This window comes from Microcebus murinus, chromosome 12 (genome assembly GCF_040939455.1).
Source record: "Microcebus murinus isolate Inina chromosome 12, M.murinus_Inina_mat1.0, whole genome shotgun sequence".
Classification (NCBI taxonomy): Eukaryota; Metazoa; Chordata; class Mammalia; order Primates; family Cheirogaleidae; genus Microcebus; species Microcebus murinus.
Genome location: NC_134115.1, coordinates 6,944,594 through 6,971,000, shown reverse-complemented (window position 1 = coordinate 6,971,000; position 26,407 = coordinate 6,944,594). Strand labels below are relative to the sequence as shown.

Here is a 26,407-nt window from a genome sequence, read left to right as displayed (position 1 = left end):
CCGAGTGTTCGCGAGGTGTTCACTGGACTCTTCGGACTGACTAGGAGAAAGGACATACTGTTTCCGGAGGGCATGAACCGGCATCAAAGAATGCAGTCCAAAAGGTATGCGTGATCCGCTGTGACGGGAGGACACTTTGCTCCAGAGAGCCTTTCGGCGACGAGGATGGTATCTAAGTGCCCGGCGGGCAGGGCTGTGGTTCCGGAGAATCTCAGCGGTCCTCTGGGACGCGCTTCTTGGAACAAGGGAAGGCCGCGGAGGCGCCCTGAGCCGGGGAGGCCTCCGACCCGGCGCCGCGTTCGGCTCCCGCCGCCCTCGCGGGACCGCGCCGCCCCGCCCGCGCATGCGCACGCGCCCCCGCGGTTGGCGGGCGCGGCGTGCGGGCCTGTGGCGGGCGGGCCTGTGGCGCGTGTCAGGTGGCTCTGCAACGGCCCCGGGCGTCCGTTGTGAGCGTCCGCCGGGGAAGATCAGACCCCGCCAACGGCCGCTTTTTCGAAGCGGTTTCCATAAGGGATTTCGTAAAAAGCGGAGGTAATGTTTGCGCAGAGCCATGGCCGCCGCCTCATGCTGCTGCCCGCGGCCCGTTGGCGCCCGTGAGTCTGTCCCCGGCGACACCGCCCGCGTCCCTCCGCGCCCCCTGTGGCCGCTGGGTCTCGGGCGGGCGGAGCCTGCGTCCGCGGAAGTGGTCGGCGCCGGCGGGCTCCTGTCCCCGTTGTGTTAGTTGCCTGGACCTGAAGGGAGCGGGGACGTTTAACATGTGTTGTGAACTTGAGCGTGCCCCACGTCTCCGCTTTTTTTTTTGAGTCAGGGCGTCTCTGTCAGCCGGCCTGGAGTGCATGGCGTCATCACAGCCCCCTGCAGCCTCCAACTCCCGGGCTCCAGTGGTCCTCCTGCCTCTGCCTCGCGAGTAGGTGGGAGGAAAGGCACGCGGCACCACGCCCGGTTAATTTTTCAATTTTTTTCTGGTAGCTACCGGGTGTTGCTCTTGCCCAGGCTGTTCTCAAACTCCTGGCCTCAAGAGAGCGTCCTGCCTGGGCTTCCCAAAGTGCCGGGATTACAGGCATGGGCCACCGTGCCCAGCCTCCCGCTCTTCCACTGTGAGTAACGTCAAAGCTTGAGCAATATTTCAAAGCCATTGTCCAAGTCAGCAAAGAAGTAGCTCATGTCATTGTAAAATGAATAAGGTCTAATGTGCATCCTTGTTGTTTCAATTCTGAAACTTATTAATGTAAACACAATAATCCACCCACATTCATGTTCTAACTCAGTCAGTGACGTGACTTTTGAAAATTCAGTAAAGCTTTGATTCACAATCTGTTGATTGCAAACATAGGTTTGTCATGGATGCGTGAGTTTGCTTAAAGTGATCCAAAACATTCTCTGAGAATCATTTACCTCCATGGAATTTAAAATAGAGAGTAGTGACTATTTTGGTATTATTTGTAATCGTAGGCTACACGTGTAGTATATCTGTAAAATCGATTACACCGTGTGTGTTTTCATGGGCTGTTGGGGGACATCAGGGTGTATGTTTGAGAATGTGAGGAAGATTTCCTTTTGATTTGAGAGCATGTGAGGTTTGTGGGATGGTTGTGTGTATCCGAAAACGTGGTGGCACACTTAAGAGTGGGCCTCTTGGGGATTGTAGGAATTCAGGCGTGTGAATGGCTTTTCGGACGTCTTTATTTGGAGGTCTGTTGGGAATGTGGTTTTTTTTGTTTTCTTTTTGAGACAGAGTCTCACTTTGTTGCCCAGGCTAGAGTGAGTGCCATGGCGTCAGCCTAGCTCACAGCAAGCTCAAACTGCTGGGCTCGAGCGATCCTTCTGTCTCAGCCTCCCGAGTAGCTGGGACTACAGGCATGTGCCACCATGCCCGGCTAATTTTATATATATATATATCAGTTGGCCAATTAAGTTTCTTTCTATTTATAGTAGAGATGGGGACTCGCTCTTGCTCAGGCTGGTTTTGAACTCCTGACCTTGAGCAATCCGCCTGCCTCGGCCTCCTAGAGAGCTAGGATTACAGGCGTGAGCCACCGCGCCCGGCCAGGAATGTGTTTATATGCTGTCATAGTTTGGAGCTTGTTACGCATTTAGCTGGTGAGAATCTGATAAGTGCATTCACACGTGTGGGTCGGTGATGTCTGTGTGGATATCATGGATTAAAAGAAGGTCCTGACTTTTTGTGAGAGTGTGTAGGGGGAATGTTTGTACATGAAGGGTGTGAGATGTAATGTGTACTCAAAGAGTTGGCATTGGGTGTTTGTAATTTGGAGATTGGAGGTACATTTTGCATATTTTTTTCCCAAGAGTGTTGGGGGTTTGTATGTGTCTGATGGCAGCTTTGGAGGGATTCTCTGCTTGTGCATATGGGCAGTGTTAGGGAAAGTGGTTTTGTATCTATTTTTGGGTGTGCAGTCTGTTTGGTTTATCTATTTGGGGGATGTAGGAGGACCATTTGTGTATTCAGGGCATGTTGTATGGTTCTGTTTGTTTCTGTTTGAGATTTTCAGGAGTTGTGTATGGGTGTATCAGTGTGTGAGGGGAATCTATGCCTGTTTGGGGCACTGGTAGGATGAATATGTGCATTTGCGAGGTGGGTTTTGTATGATTCTGTATTCTGGAAGATGGAGGACTTATTTGTGCGTGAGTATTTGGGAGTGTGTGATTACGGATGTGCAGGTAGCCTGGGGCTGTATGCGCATTTGTGGATATGGGGTGGTCTGTTTGCCTATCTGTAGTGTGCTAGGTAATCATAGGTATATTTGGGGCATGTGGAGAAGTACGTGTGTATTAAGTTTGTGCGTTCAAGGGACATGGCAACTTGGCTGAATGTTGTTTGGGGCTATGTGGTTGGATGTTTCAGTGAGTGGTATTAGGGTTAATATATTCTGGGAATTGAGCATGTGTTTTACTGATAGATAGGTGGGATTCTATATTTAAACAGGGGAGTGAGAGAAATGTATTTATGAGTATTTGAGCTATGTGATATGGTTTTTGTTAGGATTTGGGGATGTGGCAGCTGGTTCATACTAGATTGAGATAGTGTAGGATTTGGAAGCAGTTTTATGTGTATTTTAAAACGGGATGCTGGAGATGTTTCTGTGTGTCTTGGGTGGGTATACTGGCTGGAGTGTATATCCGTCAGCACGTGGATGAATTATGCATCTGTTCATTTTATTAAGCTTAGGATTGTTAGAGGAGCATTGGAAGTATGTTTCTTTGTAAAATGGTAGGGTGTTTCTACCTGTGTTTGGGAATGTTTGGGGAATGAGGTGGGGAGGTTGTTTTCTGGAGATGTGTGATATTGTACAGTGTTTTGAGGGATGTACATATTCAGGGATTGGGGATACTTGTGTGTGTGTCTGTAAGTGTGGGAGAATTGCATATGTATATTAGAGTGTTGGGTGGTTGGTGTTTTTGTGTTTTGTGTGTATCTCTGTGTATCTCTCTGATGTGTATTGGTGGGTCGTCTGTGAGTATGTATATAAAGGGTTTGTGAGTATTTTAACAGTTAGGGGTCCTGTTTGTCCTGGAGCATACTACTTGCAGAATTTGGTGGTTCTGATTGTATGTGTTCTCAATGTCTATGAAATAGACTTATATGTATTTCATAAATAGATGGTGGCTATGTGGATATTTGAGCTTATGGAGCTTCTGTGTTTTAAATCCTGGGAGATGTGGGAGGTTTGGTGTGTATGCTTGGAAACAGAGAGGCTTTGTGGGTTGTGTGTGCATTCAGGAATCGTGGAGCATGTGTATTTTAGAGCTGTGGGATTGCAAGTGGTTCTCGTTTAGGGGGAATGCATGAGACAAAGACAAGTATTTGTATAGTTTGTGGCTTTTGGGAGCCTGTGGCTTGCTGTAGGGTGTTAATTGTTTACATATGGGCAGTGTGTTCATTGTACATGTTTGTGTTTGTGTATATATGGTTGTAGGAGTGGTGTGTGAGCATTCACAGTGAGTAGTTTTGTCTATCCAAATTTAGGCAGTAGGAGGCCTGTCTGTGTGTTCAGGGGGCAGGTAGCAGTTGTACATGTGTGTTCAGTATATTTGAAGGGTTTGTGTTCTTGACACATGTAGTGTAGTTTTGTTTAGAGTTGCAGGTTCTACTCAGGATGCAGGTTGTTAGCTTGCAATTAGGGGCGCTGGGATATTTATGCCATTTTACACCACATATTTTACACCACATTATAGGTACAGTTAAATACCACAAATCTCCCCCTGGGGAGCATTTTGTTCAGCATTTAAGCGGCACGCACTGAAGAGCATTTGTGTGTGAGTGTGTGTGTGTGTGTGTGTGTGTGTGTGTGTGTGTTCAGGGTGTGTGAGCAGATGTGTCTGACTCAAGACTATTCAGGCATCAGTGGGTAAATGTACTGGGGACTCTGTGTTAGTTGTGGGTGGGACCTGGGGGCTGTGGACCCTATTTGTGTGCCTTGAACCTTGTCATTCTGAGTCATTGTGTTGCTCCTACCTAGTTGGTTCATTCTTTAGGGCCAAAGAATCCCCACTAACGTTGATAATTCTCGAGTCCTCCCGAAGCAGAAGGATTCAGAAATTCTTGTATCTTGAGGAGGTGGTTGCTGCTTCAGCAGTTGTGTGTTCCTGTCCTCTGGGTCCTGGGATGGCGTGGGCCTGGTGGACAGAATGCTTTACAGAGCCAAACTTTCGTAGGCATTGTTCATGTGATGGGCAGCACTCACAAAGTTGTGGGGTTTCCCAGACAGGAGGTCAGATGTGCCAAGTCCTTTTCTAGGCAAAACCCCCTGAGAATCAGCTGGGCAGCTGATGGCACTGCTGCCTCCTGTTGGACACAGCTGGTGGGTAAGGACACCCTCCACCCTGAGGTCCAGGTGTTGAAAACCTGCCTGGGCCCCTGCTACCATCTGCCCCCTGGGCAGATGGGTGGGTGTCAGGCAGGTCGGCTATACCACCAGTTCTCAGGCAGCCTATCTCCAGGGCAACCTGGGCAGCACCTCCAGCAAGTCCTCAGTGTTGAGAGGACTCTTTGGTTTCTGGATTAGGAGCCATGTCCGAAGGGGTCATGGTTAAAAAGAAGGAGTCGAATGCACATGCGCTCTTCTCCTTTACCCTGGTGAACCAGGAATACATAGGTAGCATTTCCTTCTCAAAATCTGTACAGCAAATGTACCCTCAGATTGAGTAGCTCAAGGTGGTTCCTGGTCTGTTCTTTGAGCAGATGTCATTTGGGGTCTTCCGGACGCCGGAGCCTGGTCAGCTTTTTGGTAGGAAGTGTTGTGCAGAGCTTGGCAGTAATGCAGCCCAGCCAGAGCTGGGTTGCAATTCTAGGGGCAAAGTGAGGAGTAAAGAGGAAGTAGGGTACAGCCCGCCTTGAGAACCTGGGCCTGGGGAGAGCAACTGCAAGGGAGCCTGAGTTTACATGGGCTTTGGTCCTGGGACAAAAGCCAGACCCAGAGCCTGGGCGGCCAGCCTCAGTGTGTCCTCGGGGGCAGGTGAGGTGGAGCCTCCCGATGTGCTCTGGTCCGGGGCAGTCCTGAGCTTCTGGCGAAGGTCTCAGGCGCAGCCGAACAGGGAAGTGTTCCTGGTCTGGTGGGCAAGGAGTGTGCGTGCCAAGCAGAGGAGGAACTGGTCTGTTGGCCTTCGGCAATCAGGAGGGCGATGGCGGTCCTGCTAGGGCGAGTGTCCCAGTCACACCCCCTGGATCTTCTGTCCCATGGAGGCACAGGACTCCCCAAAACAGAATGGATTTGGCGTCCCTGATGTGTCTCATCTTTTGGTTCTCGGCGCCCACTGTCTCTGGCATGGGGGTGCCAGCTCTGCGGAAGTGGGAGGAGCCTGACGGGGCTGGGGTCAGTGAAGCCACAGTGACAGAGGTGGACAGGCTCTGTTCCCAGGGGGACTGGGAACTGAGACTGGAGCTATGGGGAGGGCCTCTCTGCAGAAACCGGCCTCTGGCCTTCCCAACCCTTCAGACGTGTTCTCCTTTCTTTTCTGTAGGCTCAGGCTGCTTCTGGCTCTGGAAGCACATCTCAGCTTCATGTTTCTCTGGCTGGGTGCCCCGACCTCCCGTATTTTCTCTATTGCACATGGAACTACAAGCCCACGAGAGGGAGCCACGTGATCAAGGTGGCCACCAGCTGAGCCCACAGTCCCTGCCTCCTCCCTTGGACCCATGCAAGCATTTCTGGGCCTATCTCCTTATGGTGAGCCACCTTCTGGCCTTTTCTTGCTCATGGTGAATCCTTTTGTCTATAATGTCTATCCTTTTGTCTATAAATGTGTTGACATCATTTGATTGACTGTTCCAATAACTGCTTCCCTGTCATACAAATGGATTCCTAGTAGCTCCCATTGCCTCTTTCATGTCCTATCGTAACATAATGACAGTGCGTTGTACTAATTGCATTGTGTTTTATTGGCAGAATGGAGTTTTGTCTGCTTTTACGCATTTTTTTTGAGACAGGCCCCATCTCTGTCACCTGAGCTGGGGTGCAGTGACGTCATCATAGCTTACTGCAGCCTTAAACTCTTGGGCTCAAGTGATCCTCCTGCCTCAGCCCCCCGAGTACCTGGGACTATACGCATGTGCCACCACACCTGGCTAATTTTTCTACTCTTTGTAGAGATGGGGTCTCACTCTTGCTCAGGCTGGTCTCGAACTCCTGGCCTCAGGCAATCCTCCCGTGTCAGCCTTTCAAAGTGCTAGGATTAGAGGCGTGAGCCACAATCATGCTCTTGTATTTTAAAACATTATATATTTTAAATAAGAATGCACTATAATATATATTAAATAGATCATCTTGCGATTTTTCCTTGTTTATTTTTAAAGGGGAAGTCGTGGTCCTGAGGTTTGGGGGAGAAGAACAGGTACATCTCAGGATCTTGAATGAGCACTGAAAATCTCCCACTGAGCTTGCATGCATGGAAGTCGCTGGGATGGCTGGGGATGGACTGGTCTAGTTGTTGTGGGGCCAGTCCTTTCTCAGGGTGTATGTCATGGCATACGCCACACACTACCTCCTTCTGTCCGTGGACAGAAGAAATATTCAGCCATGTGCTGGGTGGCCCTCTGTCCAGGCCTTAGACGGCCCCTACTCCTCTGATTCTCAGGAGTGGATGGGAAGGAGAATCTGTACCCATCTCAGTCCACATGGCTATATGGGGCCCCAGGACCATAGAGTGATACACTGGTGGGTCTGAGGACACCTAGAAGGTGGCAGTGTGGTCATTTAGTAACTAGCCCATCAAAGGAGGCCATTCTGATGTCTGCTGTAGGAGCCTGGGGTCAGTGGGAGGAGGCTGTAGTCAGAGGGCCAAAAGAAGGACACTTGGCACACAGAGACCCAGGAAGGCAGAATGGGCTCCACAGAGACAGTAGGAACAGAGCAGAGATAGCTAGGATCAGGAATGGAGCCCAAGACAGGCTTTGAGTCTGCGGGAAGAGGTGGAGCGAGCAAGTCAGGGGATATGAAGGCCTGCCATCCACAGCGCAGGAGCCCCAGCCCCTCCCGCCTTGCACGGCTCATCTCCCATGGCTGCAAGTAGCAGGCAACACTGACGAGTGTCAACTTGGGGCTCGGCGTTCCTCCCCATAGGGCAAGACTTCACTCACCCATCTTTTGAGCACCAAATATGTCCATGGTGCCCGCAGATTAGAACTGCGGTATTTAAGAAAGCCCAGTCTCTCTTCTGTGGGAATATCCCAGGGGCTAGTCAGGGGTGAAAGCACGTGTGGCTGGAGGTGGCCCAGAAACATATGCCGAGGCCCAGCCCGGGAAGCAGGCAGTGGGAGACGGAGCATTCTCCAGCGAGGAGACTGCCACCACACTGACGGCGGACACTGGAACAGACCGGACTGAAGTTATCCACCCCCATGGGGACCCCTCCTTTTTGGGGGAGCTACATCCCCAGAAGAGGTAATGGAGGTTTCACGTCCTGTGTGAAGTGTCTTCTCTGCACTCGGCACTCCCACGGGGCTGGGAAGTCCCTAAAAGGGCATACTGGGTCAGGACAGCGGCACAAGCTGTGGAGCCAGACTGCCAGCTCAAATGGTGCAGGCCCCAGTGTGTACTCTGTGACCTTCGTGACCTCGGGCAAGCATCTTTCTGAGCCTCAGCTTACTTATCTGTCAAACGGGCATAGTAATGCTACCTCTACAGGGTTATGAAGATTCGCGTTAATGTGTGTAAAGTGCTCGGAGCAGTGAATGGCATATTGTATTAATAAGTATTCAGCCTGAGCTGATATGATTATTAGTTTATACAAAACATAGCTGCCATTTTCCTAGATCAGGCCATCTTCCCATCCACACTCAGAGCCATTGCTCCTGAAGCCCTGGGGAGCATGGCCTCCCTGCTGCTCCTCCTAAAACCCTAGCCTCAGCCTCCGTGTCATAGCAAAATTAATGCTTAAACCTCTGCCTCCTACAGGGTTTAAACATCAGGCACAGGGAGCCGACCTATTCATGTTAGAGTCCTCCAGAGCCTTATCACAGTGTCTGCACCAAGGAGGCAGCAAAGAATGAAGGATCATTTATAGGGAGAAAGTGTTTTTTCCACAGTTCAAGAGCAGTAACCTGCTATTGGATAAAAGTTGTACCTCAGAGGCTTCACCTAATCCAGGCAGAAGTGAGGTGACCCCAATTCCTCACCTCACTGCATTCTTGCCCTGCACCATGGGACCCACCACAGCCTCCACCTCACTCTGACTCTGGGCTCGGTCGTGGGACCTGCCTTGGGCTCTTCCTCTTGCTCTTCTGCCATCCATGGAGGACATGGTCAGGCCAGCCTTCTGGAAGATGTGGCCCAGGAGAGCTGAGCGTCCCAGTCATGTGAGTGAGCCCAGACTGGAGCAGAAGGACCATCCAGCAGAGCCAAGCCCAAATCACTGACACATAGACACCTCACATGAGTAAATGCTTGTGGTTTTAATCTGTTGAGTTTTCCATTCATCTGTTTTTCTACATTATTGTCACAATAGAAAACTGAGAGACCTTAAAATGAACATGTGCCAAAACTGCAGGTATCTCGTGAGGAGAAAACGCAGTAGTAGAAACCATTTTATACGAGGGCGTGTACTCTTTCCTTTGTACTTTCCTTCAAATCCGCATTCATAGCCCCTCGGTTCTCTCTGCATAGCCCCGTTTTCTTCATCTAATTGCCGAATGCACATCTCCAGAATCTACGTGTGTGTGTGTGTGTCTGTGTGTGTGTGTGTATCCATGGTACATTTATTTGTTTAATGTCTGTTTCCCCCAGTAGGATATGATATCCACAAACGGGGCAATCTTCCCCTTGTTTGTTGGTGGTTGATAAATACTTGTTGCATGGAGGAATCAAAGAATGTTGTCTCAGATTGGTTCAGTCTCTGAGATAATTCATGAGTATGATGTTTTGCTTTAAAATAGTGGGGCAAAAGGGAATAAAATTGGTCTGAGGGAGAAGTGAAATTATGACCCAGGCCTCAAAACAATCCCACCTGACCCCACGTGGCACTGTGGGGCTAAAGTGCCTCAACAGGACTGTCCTCAGTAGTCCTCAGTCAGCTGCTTTATCACCTGCTTCTATTAGCCACTGAATATGAAGCCTCCCGAGGAAGAGGTGAGAACTCAGTGAGGGTTCTCTCCATAGCTTAAGCCACTGCTGTAGGGCCTGACAACCAAGCTGTCTTCCAGAAGCTTTCCCAGCAACTGGCAAAACAAGTGCTTCATCAAGGAGGGGTCTAGGCGGCAGATGCCCATATCCACCACAGTCTACCCCTGTTCAGCTTGAGTCATTTTTTCATTTATGGAAGAAAAATGTGTGTATGTTTTCAGGCTGGCATGTCTTTGTATGTATAAACACAGAGTGTGTGTGTGAATGTCAGTGGTGTAGGAGGATTAGTGTGTATTAGGGAGGTTTGAAAGCCACCATATGTGTTTGTGGTGGGGTTGGAGTTTTGTGTGTAATGTGAAGTTTCTTTTGGGATATATGCATGTGTCCTAGTTTTTAGATAGTTTATGTGGATATTCAGAGTATTTTTAGGGAGTGTGTATGTCTATATGAAAAGGGTGATGTCATGTGAAGTACATGTTGAATTCTGGTGAGGTAGGGCACGTGTGAGTCCATGGTTTTATGCAGCTGTTTGAGGAGGCTGGTGTGTCTTATATATGCACTTGGGGGGTGGGGTTGGTGTCTCTGTATGTGTATTTGTGTCATGGAAGGTTGTAGATGTGTGTATTTCTAACTGTAGAGGGTTGGGGATGCATATTTGGGATGTTTTGGGATAAAATGTGTATGTGTGTGCTACATGAGTGCACATATGTGCAGTGTGGTGATTTTCTGTGTTTTGATATGTGAGGCATGCATCCATAGGGCCATGCCAGATTGTCTGTGTTACAAATAATTCTGCATCTCAGCGACTACTGACAACACAGGTTTGTTTCTGACTCACATTACATATCCTTCATTGGTTGGCTTTGATCAGTTACTGGTCCTCTTCACCTTGCATCTAGATGTAGTCCCGAGTAGCTGGGACTACAGGCATGCGCCACCATGCTCAGCTAGTTTTTTCTAAATATTTTTAGTTGTCTGGCTAACTTCTATTTTTTTAGTAGAGATGGAGTCTGGCTCTTGCTCAGGCTGGTCTCAAACTCCTGACCTCAAGCGATCCTCCCGCCTCGGCCTCCCAGAGTGCTAGGATTAGAGGCGTGAGCCACCGCACCTAGCCTATAATGAAATATTTTGATTCACTGCTCATGTCCTTTTGTGTATAATCTGTAGATATTATCTTTGTGGTTACCATGGGGATTACATATAACATCCTAAATTTATAAAAATCTGTTTTAAATTGGTGCTAGCCTAATTCCAATCACGAGAAAATTCTGTTCCTTTAAAGCTCCACCCACCACTTTTGTTATTGATGTTACAGTTCACAATTTTACATCTTTTGTACCCATTGTTATATACTTATAATTATTTTATACTTCTGTCTTTCAGATGCCTGTAGGAGAATAAAAAGTGAAGTTATAAGCCAAGGTGGCAAAATACTGATTTTTGTATATGTCCGTGTATCTACCTTTATGGGAGATTTTAACATGGCTTCCAAGTTACCCTATTTCCATTTACTTCCAGTTACTTTCATTTCCATTTGAGGGACTCTCTTTAGCATCTCTTGCAGGACAGTTCCAGTAGTAATGAACTCCTTCAGCTTTTATGTGGACTATCTTAGTTTCTCCTTCACTGTTGAAGAACAGTTTTATTAGATATAGAACTGTTGGTTGATTATTTTCCCCAGCATTTTAGTTATATTATCCTACTACATTCTGAACTGTGAGACTTCTGCTGGGAAATATGCTGATAATGTCATTGAGGATCCTTTGTGTGTTAGTCTACTTTGTGCTGCTATAACAGAATATCTGAGACTGGATAATTTAAAATGAACAGAAATTTTTTGTCTAATAGCTCTGGAGATTGGGAAGTCCAGTATCAAGGTGCGGATATCGTGGAAGGGCCTTCTTACTGTGCCATCCCCTGGTGGGAGGCATCACGTGATGGGAGGGCAAAGAGATGGTGAGAGAGAGAGAGACACACACACACACACACAGACAGACAGAGACATGAATGGCGGGAGCTGAGTTTGTGCTTTTAGAGGCTTAATCCCACCCATGAGGGCAGAGCCCTCATGGCCTAGTCATCTCTTAAATGTTCTACATCTTCATAGTGTTACAATGACATTGAAATGTTAACGTAAGTTTTGAGAGAACAAATACCGAAACTAGAGCAGCAGGTATGTGATAAGTTACCCTTTTCTTTTTGCTTTCAAGATTCTCATTTTGTCTTTTAACACTTTGACTATGTGTTTTATTGTGGATCTCTTTAGACTTTATTAAGCTTCCTGGATTTGTGTATGTCTGTTTTTCCTCAAATTTGGTAAGTTTGGAGCTATCATTTTTCAAATAATCTGTCTTACCCTTTTCTGTCTCTCCTCTGAGAACTGCAAGAATTTATACATTAGTCTACCTGAAGACACTCCATAAATTCCCTAGGTTCTGTTCCAATTTTTTTATTCTTTTTGTTTTTTTATTATTCTTTCATTTTCTTCCTCAGATTCAAAATTGCAAATGAGTTTACTTCAGGTTCACTGGTTTCTCCTTTCTGCCTGTTTGAGTGAATTTCAAATTCTAGTGAATTTTTCAATTCAGATACTGAATTTTTCAGGTCCAGAATTTCTTTTTCGTCCTTTTAAAATAAATTCTGTTTCATTGTTGATATTTCAATTTTGTTCATATATTATTTTCCTGGTTTCCTTTGGTTCTTGATCTCTGTTTTTTCTTTGTTCTTTAGAGATTAATTTTCTTCCTATGAATGGGCCATGTTTTCTTGTTTCTTTATATGCCTTGTTATCTTTCGTTGAAAATTCTCATTTGAAAAAAACTGCCACTTCTCTCAGTCTTTACAGACTGGCTGGCTCTGTGCTTGGGAAGACCTCAACTAACCAGATCATCATAAAGGCTTAAGATGTTCTCAGGTCTTTTCTGGTCATATGTCTTCCCTGAGTCTGTGTGTGTGCTTTTTTGCAATTAACCAATTTGTTATACTGTTATTGTCCATCTTAACTACTTGAACCAACTCTCAAATCCTGAGAAAGTATCTTGATAGTGATAAATTTAGCATAATGTACTTTTCATTTTATCCTCTTTTTTTGTGACTCCCATTGAATGACACAGTGATTTATTTTGAAGTTGGTGAAGCTGAAACATCAGGGTTCCTTATTTACATGTTCCCTTCCAATCCCCTCAGAGAGGCATAGAATTTACTTACACAGTCATGTTTTGCATATATAAAGTAAAATATTAATATTTAATCACAGTTCAGATAACTGTGTCATTCCTCTGTGGCTCCACCTTATTTGGGTACTTTGGTGTGGCATCAGGCATTTTTGGAAGTTACCCGTGGCACATCTGAATTGGAGGTACATTTAGTTGGGGCTTGTTGGGAAGCATGTGCTTCCCAGTCACTTCCGTGTATAGATAAGTAATTGCTAGCTGTCGTGATTTAGAATGTTTTCTGGGAAATGGAGTGGAGAGCACTGTGCTGCCTCACCTAGTATTACAATAAGATAGTGCCATCACGGTGCCTTATAGTTTCAGGCACCTGAAGTATATTGGTATAAAGGGGAAAATATGGTTTGAAATCTAAGAGCCCAAAGCTCATCTATGGAAAATTCTCCTAAGCATCAGGTCATCAGATATGTCAATCTGTAAGCTGCATATTTGGTTCTTCCATTCAAATGGAAATGTTTTCCTATCAGGAATATATTTATTTATTATTGTTTTAAATTTCAAAATATCAAGGGGGGGGGTACAAATGTTTATTTTATATAGCTTGAGACTATATAGGTGCCCATCACCCGAATTGCGTTCATTGTACCGTTAGGTGGGTTTTTGCCCCTCCTGTCTTTCGTCTCCCCACTGCCTGATTTCCAATGGCTTTTACTTCCCTCAGTGCATTTGTGTGTCCATTGGTCAGTTCCAGTTTGTTATAGAGTACATGTCGTGTTTGTCCATTGTTGAGACACTTTGTTGAGATACTTTGCTTAGGATAATCATCACCAATGCCTTCCAAATTGCTGCAAAAGGCATTAATTCATTTTTTTATGACCGACTAGTACTCTATAGCTGTCATCCACAACGTCCCGGCCATGTACCGGTACCCGTGTGTGTCCTGTTAGGAACTGGGCCACATGGCAGGAGGTGAGTGGTGGGCAGGTGAGCGAAGCTTCATCTGTATTTACAGCCTTATTTTGTCGGCATCTATTGAGATGATTATATGGTCTTTGTTTCTGCTCCTATTTATGTGGTGAATCACATTTATTGATTTATGTGTACTGAACCTTCTTTGCATCCCTGCAAGGTTCAAGTGGATGAAGACCACTTGGTCATGGTGGATTATTATTATTATTATTTTGAAGTGCTGTTGAATTCAGTTTGCTGGTATTTTATTGAGGAGTTTTAATCTATATTCATAAAGGATATTGGCTTATAGTTTTCTTTTTTTCTTCTGTCCTTTCCTGGTTTGGGTATCAAGGTGATACTGTGTTCATAGAATGAGTTAGGGAGGATTCCCTCTTTCTCAATGTTGTAGAATAAATTCTGCAGTATGGACACCAGTTTTCTTTGTAGGTCTGGTAGAATTCATCTGTGAATCCATCTGATCCAGGGGATTTTTGTTGTTGGAAGACTTTCTATTACTGCTTTAATCTCACTCCTCATTATTTTCCTGTTTAGGAGCTCTATTTCTTCCTGACTGAGTCTTGGAAGGTAGAGTCTTTGAAGGATTTTGTCCTTTTCCTCTACATCTTCTAGTTTATGTGTGTGGAGATTTTCATAGTATTCACAGGTGATGTTTTGTATGTCTGTGCTTTCAGTGGTAATATCTCCTTTTCCATTTCTGATTGAGCTTATTTGGGTCCTTTGTCTTCTATTCCTGATTAATCTAGCAAGAGGTCTATCAATTTTTTATATCTTTTCAAAGAAACATTTTGTATATCTTTGTTTCACTGACCTTTTGCATTTTGTTTTGGTTTGTTTTCCATTTAATTTATATCTGCTCTGACCTTTGTTATTGTGTTTCTTCTGCTGGATTTGGGTTTGGTTTGATTTTCCTTTTCAAATTTCTTGAGATGCGATATTAGGTTGTTAATTTGTGATCTGACATTTTGATATGTGCACTTAAGGCTTTAAATTTTCCCATTAGGCATGCTTTTTCTGAAGCCCATGGGTTTTGATAGCTTGTGTACCCTTTGTCATTCCACTGAAGGAATCTTTTGCTTTTCATTTAATTTCATTATTGACCCAATAATTGTTCAGCAGCAGGTTGCTGAATTTCGATGACTTTGTGTAGAATTGAGTTTTATTCTTGGAATTGATTTCTAGTTTTATTCCACTGTGGTCTGAGAAGATACATGGTATGATTTTGATTTTTTAAAATTTGTTGAGACATGTTTTGTGGTCTAAAATATGATCAGTCTTGGAGAATGCTCCATGTGCTAATGGGAAGAGTGCATATTCAGTAGTTTTAAGGTAGAATGTTTTGTAAATGTCTTCTAGGTCTATTTGTTTTGGGGTCCTATTTAAGTCCAGTGTTTCTATATTTATTTTCTGCTTTGATGGTTTGTCAGCTCTGACAGTGATGTGTTGAAGTCCCTAGATTTACAATGCTACCATTTAATATTTATTTCTTTGCTTAGCTCTAGTAGAATTTGTTTTATGTATCTGGGAGCTCCTGTGTTAGGTGCACATATATGTAGTATTGTTACGTTTTCTTGCTGAATTGCTCCCTTTACCATTATATAATGACCATCTTTGTGTTTCTCTACCATTGTTGATTTAAAGTCAGTTTTGTCTGAGATGAGAATGGCTATACCTGCTCTCTTTTGGTTTCCATTTGTGTGGAATATTTTTCCCATCCTTTCACATTGAGCCCGTGTGTGTCCTTGTGGTTTAGATGTGTTTCCTGGAGACAGCAGATATTTGAGTTGTGTGTTTTCATCTATTCGTCCAGCCTGGGTCTCTTGACTGGTGCCTTTGAAGCATTAACGTTGAGAGATAGAATTGATAAGTGGGATGCTGTTCTGTTTATATATTGCATAGTGCCTTATTACCTTGTTTTCCCTTGTGTAATATTGTTTTCTAATTGTTGTGAGCTTTAGGTTTTTGGGGTGATTTTACACTGGTGGGTAGCTATTGTGCTGATTTGTGTGTAATGCAGTTCTGAGTATTTTCTGCAGGGCAGAGCTGGTCATAACAAATTCCCCCAGTGTTTGCTTTCTGGAAAAGACTTAATTTCTCCATCAGTTGTGAAAGTTAGTTTTGCAGGATACAGAATTCTAGATTGGCAGTTGCTCTGCTTAAGAAGATTGAAGTTTGGGCCCCACTCCCTTCTGGCTTTTAAGGTTTCTGCTGAGAAGTTTTCTGTTAGCCTAATGGGTTTTCCTTTGTAGGTCCGTTGCTTACAGCGTGCTGCTTGCAGAATTTTCTCCTTCATTTTTACTTTGGCCAGGGTGAATATTGTGTGTCTTCGAGATGTCCTAGTCGCTATGAATGTTCCTGGTGTTCAGTGTCCATCTTGTCTCTCCATGTCTGGATCTCTGACAATACCAGGGAAGGTTTTCTCAATAATTCCCTGTAATAGATTTTCCATTCTTTTATCTCTTTTCTTTTGTCTGTCTCATATACAGTGCTGGGTGTCGACAAGGCACAGGCAAGACCTGTGGGGCACATACGCATCGCAAAGCAGGGACAGACAGATGTCGTGCCATGATAAAGTAATCTTTTCTAAATAGCAAAATTAAACTGATATTTTCATCATAAATTACTAAATTTTTGACATAATATTAATTTTAAAGTCAGATATTTCTTCAGAAATTTTATTCATGTTACATTACAAGTTCTACAAATGAAGCTGCAAAACCGATTTTGTTTCTGACTTCTACAGTAGGCTCACCACCTCGATTCAGGAAACTGTAAACGCAGGAAATATCTGTTGATTTTCACGTCTGTCGTGGCCTCCTTGCAGGATGGGGGATGATGCACATAAAGACATAGACATAAAACGTGCACAGAAGAGAATTGGCTGCAGTCCTAGAAAAAAAAGTACACAGACACAAAGATGGTTTAAGACTCCAGCACTTAAAGCACCAGTCGTTTTATTTTTATACTGTTTAATTGGGCAAGCGTCCCGTAGCTATTTTCTCATGCCAGCTATTTTCCCAGCTACTTTTTGGTATGTGACTTCCCACGGGCCAACAGCACTTGTTCCCCCAGACATAGCACAAGAGATGCCCTTCAACTCTTGATACCGTTTGTGGATAACAAGACGCCGGCTTGGTTTCACAGCACAAGAGAAGAAGTTTACATTCTCTCTTCTGTCTGGTACCGCGTGTGGATAACAGACAAACTTGGCTCATGTGTGAAACCACAGGTCCTTGGCCGTCTGCAACATCTGGTCCCACGTGCAGATAACAGACAACCTTGGCTCTCATGTGAAACCAGGTCTTTGGCCATTTGCCCGGAGGAACAGTTCTCTCTGCTGGTCAACAGGTCACGTCCTGCTGATTTTAGGAACAGGCAATGTGCTCCCGTTCTGCTGACTTTGGGTCTTAGCCAGTCTGACCCAGGGACATCCCCTTCACATGTCTGTACAATCAAACTCACAAAAATTCTATTTATGCAGACAGCCCCAATATCACAATGGGCTGCATATTGTAAAACTTCCTCAAGTTGGTAGTTATGAAAGTTTGAGCAATATTTTTCCCTTAGAAAAGTATTCAAAGTGGTGGTTATATTTCGCAGTCTAACCCACAACAATCTATATAAGCAAAACAGTAGCTGTATTACATTTAAATCTTAATTTACAAAATAGCAATGTATTTCTTAAAATTAAAGTTGCATGAAGTTGAATTCCTATTAATATTCTTGTTTTGTATCGATAACTGATTCTATTTTTTAAAACTCTAATCCACTTAAAGTTCCTAAATGACAGGCACTCTGGATTTGTTAGCTAGAACATCTAGCCCATATCAGACCATTCTGATACAAAATGTTTTGGCTGCCGATTAAAAGCATACTCAGTGATTGGGCAAAAGCAGACTTAAAAACACAGTGCAAAAGACACATGTTTAATGTTAACTGTCATCAGCCCTCTCCTGCTCAATCTCTGTGGCTCAGTGCAGCACAAGTGGATACGTGGATAAAATAATAAAGCCCCTTGACAATTTAAAAATTTTGCCAGTGATATCCAATACTTCACACTTCTTTGAAAAGATCCTGTTGTGTTTTATCCTAACACTATCACATTAGTTCTTTGAGAGGTCTTCAAATGAAGGGAGTCTAAACAGCCTCATGCAGATATCTAAAAGCATATGAAAAAGTGGGGCAGAGCATCCCTGCTGTGTAGGTTGTTCAGCAGCATTATCTTGAGAGATTAGGTATACTTAGTGTAAGCTAAGAAAACTCTTCACATTCTTGTCTGAGCAGTTTATAATTAAAAATGAAAGCTGGAATTTATTGAGCACTGTCTGTCAGGCCTGTGCTCAGTGGTTTAAGACTCACTGTGAAACTACTCCATCTGGACAGAATCAAACCATTCAAGATGTAATCAAGCCTTCTAAAGCCTAAGCCTAGTTGATGTGCACTGTTAGTCTGATGGTTGGGACCAGGCCATGTTTGGAAACGGGTAACAGAAGTAGAGCAGCAGCCTCACAAGGAATCAGCAGAAAGTAGGCTGACCTTCAGCACGCCTGGGTTCAACATGAGCCTTACTCACAGTTCCACTCAGAGGTCCCTGTGTCAAAGCAACCACTTGCCAAAAGCTGTGCACCCTGCCCCCAGACCAAGGATTAACTCTGATTCTCACAGAGTAAAGCTGATAAAACAGAAATATTGCACTAGTAAGAATCAATTAATAAAACTAATTTGAAAAAGTAAAAACTATCACAGATTGATTGCATTGCCTATGGCAAGAGGAAAAGAATCCCACTTTTGGTGAGCCTTCAAAAATACCATCCTGGCCGGGTGCTGTGGCTCACGCCTGTAATCCTAGCTCTTGGGAGGCCGAGGCGGGCGGATTGCTCAAGGTCAGGAGTTCAAAACCAGCCTGAGCAAGAGCGAGACCCCGTCTCTACTATAAATAGAAAGAAATTAATTGGCCAACTGATATATATATAAAAAATTAGCCGGGCATGGTGGTGCATGCCTGTAGTCCCAGCTACCCGGGAGGCTGAGGCAGAAGGATCACTCGAGCCCAGGAGTTTGAGGTTGCTGTGAGCTAAGCTGACGCCACGGCACTCACTCTAGCCTAGGCAAGAAAGCGAGACTCTGTCTCAAAAAAAAAAAAAAAAAAAAAAAAATACCATCCTATGTTTGGTGCAAAATTTTGAAGGTAGTAAAGGCTTATTGAAGGCATGTGGAGCCTTTGTTTCAAACTTTTTCACAGTGTTTATCAGCCACAATCGTTCTCACGTTGGAATTTTGTATAAACACTCACATATAGAAGAAAAAAGTCCAACATATTGAAAGCTGAAAATGGAAGTCAATATGCTTGTTTCAGAAATTAACATAGGTCCAGGCATCCTGTCTCTTGCTAGTATTTTCAATTAGTGAATGAATACGATATATAGGTAGGAGAGAAGAGAAGAAAGCAATAATCTGCTAAAGAACTGATGTGTGCAGGAAGGCAAACTTCATCTAATTGAAGACTCAGCCTTTTTGTTTGACTCTTGCTCCTCTGCCCCAGCTGGAGTGCGTAGCATCATCATCACTCACTGCAACCTCAAACTCCTGAGCCTCCTGCCTGAGCCCCCTGAGTAGCAGGCATGTGACACCACCTCTGGCTAATTTTCCTACTTTTGGTAGAGATGGGGTCTCACTCTTGCTCAGCCTGGTCTCAAACTCCTGGCCTCAAGCAATTGTCCTACCTTGGCCTCCCAAAGTGCTGGGATTACAGGCAGGAGGCACTGCACCTGGCTAACCACCCAGACTATTTTAACAAGAAACCTCTGTCTCCCATTTCAATTTAAATACGTGAAATAAATGTAATTAGGAAATAAGAGAAAAGGATCCATGCCTGCACCAGACCTTCACTGAGTTTTCCAAGGGGCCACACGTGTAGTGGCTTGAAGGGCCTCCTCTAGTTACAGACCTGCCTCTGCCTGACATCTTTGCTGTAGGACCACAAACAAGTTCCTTCACCTCTCTGAACCTCATCTTCAGTGTCTTCTATGAAACAGGAAGATCTACTCCACAGGGTGGACTGTGGAGAGGTACTGAGTGTATGTATGAATATTGTATTATCAATATAGTTATTTTACATAAAAATGTGTGTATATATTACAAATAGGTGTGTATAAAATGAGTGCATCTAAATATCTATAGACATCTATCTACCTTAGTATGTAGTAAGCATTCAAATAATGACAGCTGATTTTTTTTATCAATGATAGTCTTAAGATGACCAAAAACGGAGCACAGAGGAGACAGTTAAATAAACTCAAAGATTTTAATGACGTGTAAGGTTTTACTTAAAGAGCCCATTACGGGACAAAGTGCACGGACACAAAGCTGCCTTTCTGAACTGAGGCAAACCTGGACACCCCTCTGTGCTTGGGCTCAGAGGGGAAACGCCTGTTGACATTCAGCAGGGGCGGAAGGGAACAGCCACATCAATGGTACCTGGCTCCACCTTCCACCACCCAAGTTTCAGAGGCAGATTTCATTTTAGCCCTATTTCCTGGGGAAGGAGCTAGGGGACAAGAAGGACTGGGACAGGCCATGGGTGACCCTGAAAGGAAGGATTTATTGCAGGGGGTCAACAGACTTTCTGGATTGAACTCACTGTCTCTCTCACCGCTCAGGAACCCAGCCCCCAAATCAGCAAGGCCCTTTAGACCATTCTGTTCTGCCGACCTCGAATGGCGGGTCCTAGTAAAGGGGATGGGGCTGAGGAGAGAACAAGGTGACTGAAACCTTCTGACTCGCCTGACCTCCAGTTAATGCTAATGGATATCGGGAGTCCTCCCGTGTCTACCATTTGATACCCTAACCATAAACAGATGACACTATTTCATGTGACTCGCCTAAGTCATAGATGATTAATCTGGAGAAGGTAAGGAGACTGAAAAGTGACACTTGGCTTACAGGTTAATAATGGCAAGAGCGTGACACTGAGCAGGGTGCTAACAGACCATGGGGAGCACAGACAAACAGAGGAGGGGACCTCTGATTGTTGCAGACCTGAGAGCACTCCTGTGCTGTCCTAAGACACAAGTGACAGACAAAAGGGCCCCACCAAGCAAGCCTGCAGGAAACCTCAGACGGACTAACCCACGCCAGCCTTCATTTCAAAGAATGCCTTCAGGGTAGTCATGAAACTGCAGGGCTCTTGGGTTTCTGGGACTTGTTCCTGGATAAAGATGCCTTTCGCTATTTGGTTACCCTTGAAAGTGGTATCCTTCTTTTCCCTGTGGAAGCAACCAATATTTCTGTTTGCATCATGTCTACTAGATGATGGAAATGAAGTCAGAATTACCTTCGAGGACCCCTTAGAGTTTCCAAGGCCACCAATGGCAGCCTAACTAAATAACACATGAAGCATTTTATACATAACTTGATATTATTTTTTCTTTCTTATGCCCTGGATGTGCTATGATGATATTATTTAGCTTTTGAGAATAAACCAGGGGTTTCATCTTGAAAACTATACCTTTGAAGTAAGTTATCCTGCTCTCAAGACAACTTAGAGAACAATTTCAAGGTTTTGACTTTAAGAAACTTAGTGCTCATTAATGACTATGAAGCGAGCAAAGAAACATGTCCCTCTCCTTATGTCCACAGATGCTGGGATGGAGGCAGAGCCCGCCCTGCTGGCTGCTGTGGGCACCAGTCCTTCGCTTGCACCAGAACTGAAGTTCTGCTAAACTGCAGTGACCCTGCCCTGCGTATAGATAAAAGACTGAGGTCTGTAATTTCTATTTTAATGGTTTTAACATATAAAGTTAGATATATATAAACCAGAAAAACATGAGCTGAAAGCAGAATAAAAAATATCTGGGCAGTGGCTTCATGCAACAACAACAGCAAAAAACATTTTCCTTAAGCTCTTTATGTTCACTCTAAAACTAGGATCACCTGACACTTACCTCCTTCTGAACCTTGCCAGCATTTTATGGAAAAATCCTGGGCTCTGGGTCGGGGGTGATGGTGTTGAATGAAGCAGGTTGGGAGAGGCAGGGGGGCTGTGCTGGGGGAAAGCAAGGCTTTCCCCTTGCTGACCATGGAAAGTGGTGTTGAGATCAAGGCCACTAGGAACATGGGTTCCTGGGGTGGCCACAGCAGTGTGAACCTTTCCGGAAGGAGCTGGAGATCTTGGATTTGGAACAGTGATGCAGAGATCAGAAAATTAGAGACTCTTACAAACATGACATATAAAAATCTACAATCACAATATACCTTTTACACACAGTGGAGAAAATCAGGTATAGTCAATCCATATCCAAGGGGTATTTCACAGAACTTAGGAATAACAGGTAAGGTAAGTGGGAAAGGGTAGCAAAAGAATAGTATATAATGACACAAAGCCTCCTAGAGTTTAAGGGAACAGTAGATATATATTTTTTAAGGACAAGGTTAATGCAGGGAAATTCTAGGACAGAAAATGGCTGACTGAAGCTTTTCCCCTTTGCTTCCTTCTCAAATTAATTAGACACAGGGAACTGTGCCAATATGAAAGAAATAAAGGACAGGCAAGCATACTTGATGAATAGGCCACTAAAATGTTTTGGAAGCACACAAATGGTATAAATACAAAATGCCAGATGCTGAAAGCAACGTGGGGAAGGGCAGGAACGTCTTACTCCCTTTGCAGTATGCAAAGGCACACAGACACAAACAGGTGACCAAGGACACCACGAGACAGGAGGTGCTTAAAGTAAGATCACGATGAGGAAGGACACTCTGTGGGCAACTGTAACAAAGCTTGGACTATATAATGCACAGCACAAAATGAAGCAGCAGTGGGCACATGTCCGTTTCACAAGGAACGTGCACTTGTCCTCACGCAGCCGTGCAGTGTCTCCTTCACTGCCTAGTGGAGGGAACGTGATGTTGGGGTGCCCAGAGGTTGCCGTGGACATCAACAACCAGTGTCTCGGCCAACAGGTAGAAAGTGTGGTATAAACTGAGGCAGGGCTAGCTGCATGAGTGAACATTTCTGTTAGGCTGGGAGGGGGTTTGGGTTCCGGCAGAGGCGGAAACCACAGTCGGATGGAGCTGTGACCACAGAGCAACCTGCTGTGTAACGCACACACCTGCCTCCCCAAACCAGCTCATGTTTTTCAAAGAATAAAACTCTCCTAAACTTGCTTTGCAGATATGGGAGCAATTGCTAACTGGTAGCTGCTTTTTCCCAAACAGTCATCTTAAAAGTTTATTACCTTGAACGAAACAAAATAGCAGCTTACATGACGGAATATTTGTTTATGGGAGGGGGGTGGTGTCCTCCAAGCTTTGCATAAAGTGAAGCCTATTCTGAGAGATGTCCCAGTTCAAGACTAAGTGACAAAGTGAATGTATAACGTGAGCACACTGTGCTCTCAAACTGTTTCCAAAACACACAGACATGTTTTAAATGAACTATTATAATAAGGTTATGGGTATAGAAACTAGTGGTTAAATAACAGAGTATCCTATGTTGTTTTTAACTATATAGTTTAGAATCTTCTTACCTAAAGACCAGTTATAAAGAATCCTTTATGTAGACTCCTTTATACTTTAAGAGAATAGTCAAAATGCCTAAGGGGTCAAGAGATCCCCTTTTTTTTCAGGAAGGAAAAACTAATTAGAAAAATTTAACTGTTTATAGACACAGAAAGAGTGACAGAGAGGCTGGAAGTCTGCAGTCCCACTGCACAGACAGCTGCTGGACTAGACCACCCGCAGGAGTCTCCCCAGGACCACATTATTCCTGAATTCCATCCAGCTCAGTCATGGTGCCCTTAGAATTCCAAAGGCGTGGTTTCTTTCCTTCAAGGATAAGCAGGGATTCAGAATTCTGATCCTGTTTTTCCAGTGTCTTTCACCAAAATCCTTCCAAAAGATTGGATCTTGGAAACCAGCAGGTTCTTCCTTTGTCTCACTTCCCGTATGCAAGCATAATTCTTGTTGGTGTCGGCTTCTGAACAGCCTTTCAGCTGGCCCGTCCTCTCCTCTCCTGCTGAGTCTCAGAGCAGAGCCTCAGGCCTCACCTTCACTGGGCTCCCGCCTCTACCCCCACCTTCAGTCTATCCACTCAACCGCCCAGAACTCCCTGAAAAATTAACTGGACTTTGTCACTCATCTACTCAACCACCTTTCTGCAGCATGCTGAGTCTTGAGGATCAAGTTCAGACTCCTCTGCGTGACGTGCAAGTCACACATCCTTGGACCCCTGCCATCTCTCCAGGCTTTGCCTTCCATCATTTTTCCTGCAACTGGACTTGCTGGCCCTCCTGATGACGTGCAGTCCCTTGGTAAAGCACCAAGTCAGAAAACACTTCCAGGACCTGTGTTGTCCTGTGCCTGAAGGGCTGGCATCTTCCATTCACTCTTCCAGATTCAAGCAGAGGTCACCTCCTCCATGAAGTCTTCCCGCATGCATCCCCCAATGAGAGCGCAATCACTTGTTGCTGTGGATTCAGTTCATGCAAGCCACACTGTACCGTAGCGATGCTTCCTTCCTGGAGATCCCTCAAAGACAGCTATCATCTTGTCACTGTGCCCCAGTGTCAGCAGAAAGCCTGACAAAGCAGGGGCTCAGGAAATGTTCTCCTAACAGAACAGACTACTTAAGCAACTAGCCAATGGGATTCTGATCATCCCCACGGGGCTTTAAAATAAATTGTTCAAGAAGAGCTGCCTGGCCCTGCATTTTTGTTTGAAGATTCTGCCCTCTGCCTTGGAGAATGGCTCTGTATAGTCAGAGAAGGACTGGGAACAAAGGCCATCGTTTCCTTCGCTTGCCACTCAGAGTCCATTCTTTTCCTGAGGCAGCAATCCTTAAATTTTACTTTAGGGGAAGCAGCTCTATGTCTCTGGGCTGCAGGTGATGTTCACTCCACCCCAGACTTTCCCAGCGACACTGGCCACCGACAGGTTCAGAGATGCCCAGAGCCGGCACACAAGATCAAGGAGACAAGCCCAGGCTTGGGCCTGAGCAGAGCCGTGTGCAGGAAGAGGTCGGGTTGACGGTGCTGAGCTCAGTCGTGGAACCACCAAAGAGGAGGCTGAACTCGGAAATGAACCCTGACTCTAGGCCTGGACGTTTTTAGTTGCATGACCTATCACATGCCTTTTTTATTTAAGACTGTTTGGACTGGATTTTCTGCCACCTGCAACAGAGAGTACTAACAATTCTCTTTATGCTCAATGTGTTTACCTTAAAACAACTACCATCACTTGAAACTTACCTCCTCAGTTTGCTCCTTAATTTAATGATGATATCAGAGCCTCCACTTGGAGTTTTGAATGACAGTTTCCCTCCAACAGAAAGGCTCCTAATCACAGGGCAGTCATCACATGCTGAGTTTTGCTGCTCCTGTGGCTTCAGAGCAAAACTGTGCCAACTTGCTGTGTGTCGAGAGCCGAGTTGAGGTGTGGTGGCAACACTGTCAGGAATGTTTTCTGCAGCAGCTGGCGGCACTGGATTAGAAACTGTGCTGCAGAGATCAGAAAATTAGAGACTCTTACAAACACAGTATATGAAAATTCACAATCACAATATACCTCTTATGCACAGTAGAGAAAATCAGGTATAATCAATCCAGATCCAAGGGGTATTTCATAGAATGTAGGAGTAATAGGTAAGATAAGGTAAAGCAAAAGAATAGGATATAAAGAGACAAAGCCTCTTAGGGTTTAAGGGAATAGTACATATATATATTTAAGGACAAGGTTAATGCTGGGAAATTCTAGGACAGAGAATGGCTAACTCTAGCTTTTTCCCTTTGCTTCCCCCTCAAACTGCTTACACGCAGGGAACTGTGCTGATAGGATAGAAACAAAGAATATGCAACCATACCTGATAAACAGGCAACTGAAAAGTTTTTGAAGCACACAAATGGTATGAATGTAAAATTCTACATGCTGAAAGCAAGTAGGAGAAGGAGAGGAACTTCTTACAGCCTTTGTTTATGTGAGAGGGATGATGTCTCTCTCACATAAAGCCTTTAAGCTATGCATAAAATCATGCTTATTCTAAGAGATGTCTCAGTTCAAGTCTAAGTTGTAAAGTGAACATATGACATGAGCATAATGTGCTCTCAATAGTTTCCCAGAATACACTGACATCGTTTAAATGAACTATTATAATAAGGTTATGGGTATTGAAGCTAGTCATTATTTCATACATTATACTATGTTGTTTTAACAATATAGTTTAGAATCTTCTTATGCAAAGGAAATTTACAAAGAATCCTTTACAAAGGATTTATCCTTTATAAAGAATAGTCAAAATCCCTTTATCCTTTATAAAGAATAGTCAAAATCCCTTTATCCTTTATAAAGAATAGTCAAAATCCCTTTATCCTTTATAAAGAATAGTCAAAATCCCTACAGGGTGAACAGAGCCATTTTTTTTTCCCAAAAACAAAAACCTGTTAGAAAAAATTGAACTGTTTATAGACACAGAAAGAGTGACAGTGGCTGGAAGCCTGCAGTTCTACCTGGCACAGACAGCTACTGGACACAACTACCCACAGGAGTCTCACCAGGACAGTATTCCTCAATTCCAGCTCAGCCATCATGTCCTTGGAGTTCCAAGGGTGTAGTTTCTTTCATTTAAGGATAAGCAAAGATTCAGAATTCTGATCTTAGTCTTCTAGTGTCTTTCTGCAGAAATCCTTTCAAAGGACT

The 26,407-nt window shown here is 44.4% G+C and overlaps 1 long non-coding RNA gene across 1 annotated transcript; it reads left to right on the top strand.

Moving 5' to 3' along the window:
* The first annotated feature begins 359 nt into the window (after positions 1 to 359).
* LOC105856655 (uncharacterized) lies at positions 360 to 24,958 on the top strand. Its single transcript, XR_001147244.3, has 4 exons — positions 360 to 531; positions 5,983 to 6,188; positions 21,356 to 21,478; positions 23,382 to 24,958. It is a non-coding gene; the product is annotated as an uncharacterized LOC105856655 (long non-coding RNA).
* Positions 24,959 to 26,407: the final 1,449 nt, after the last annotated feature.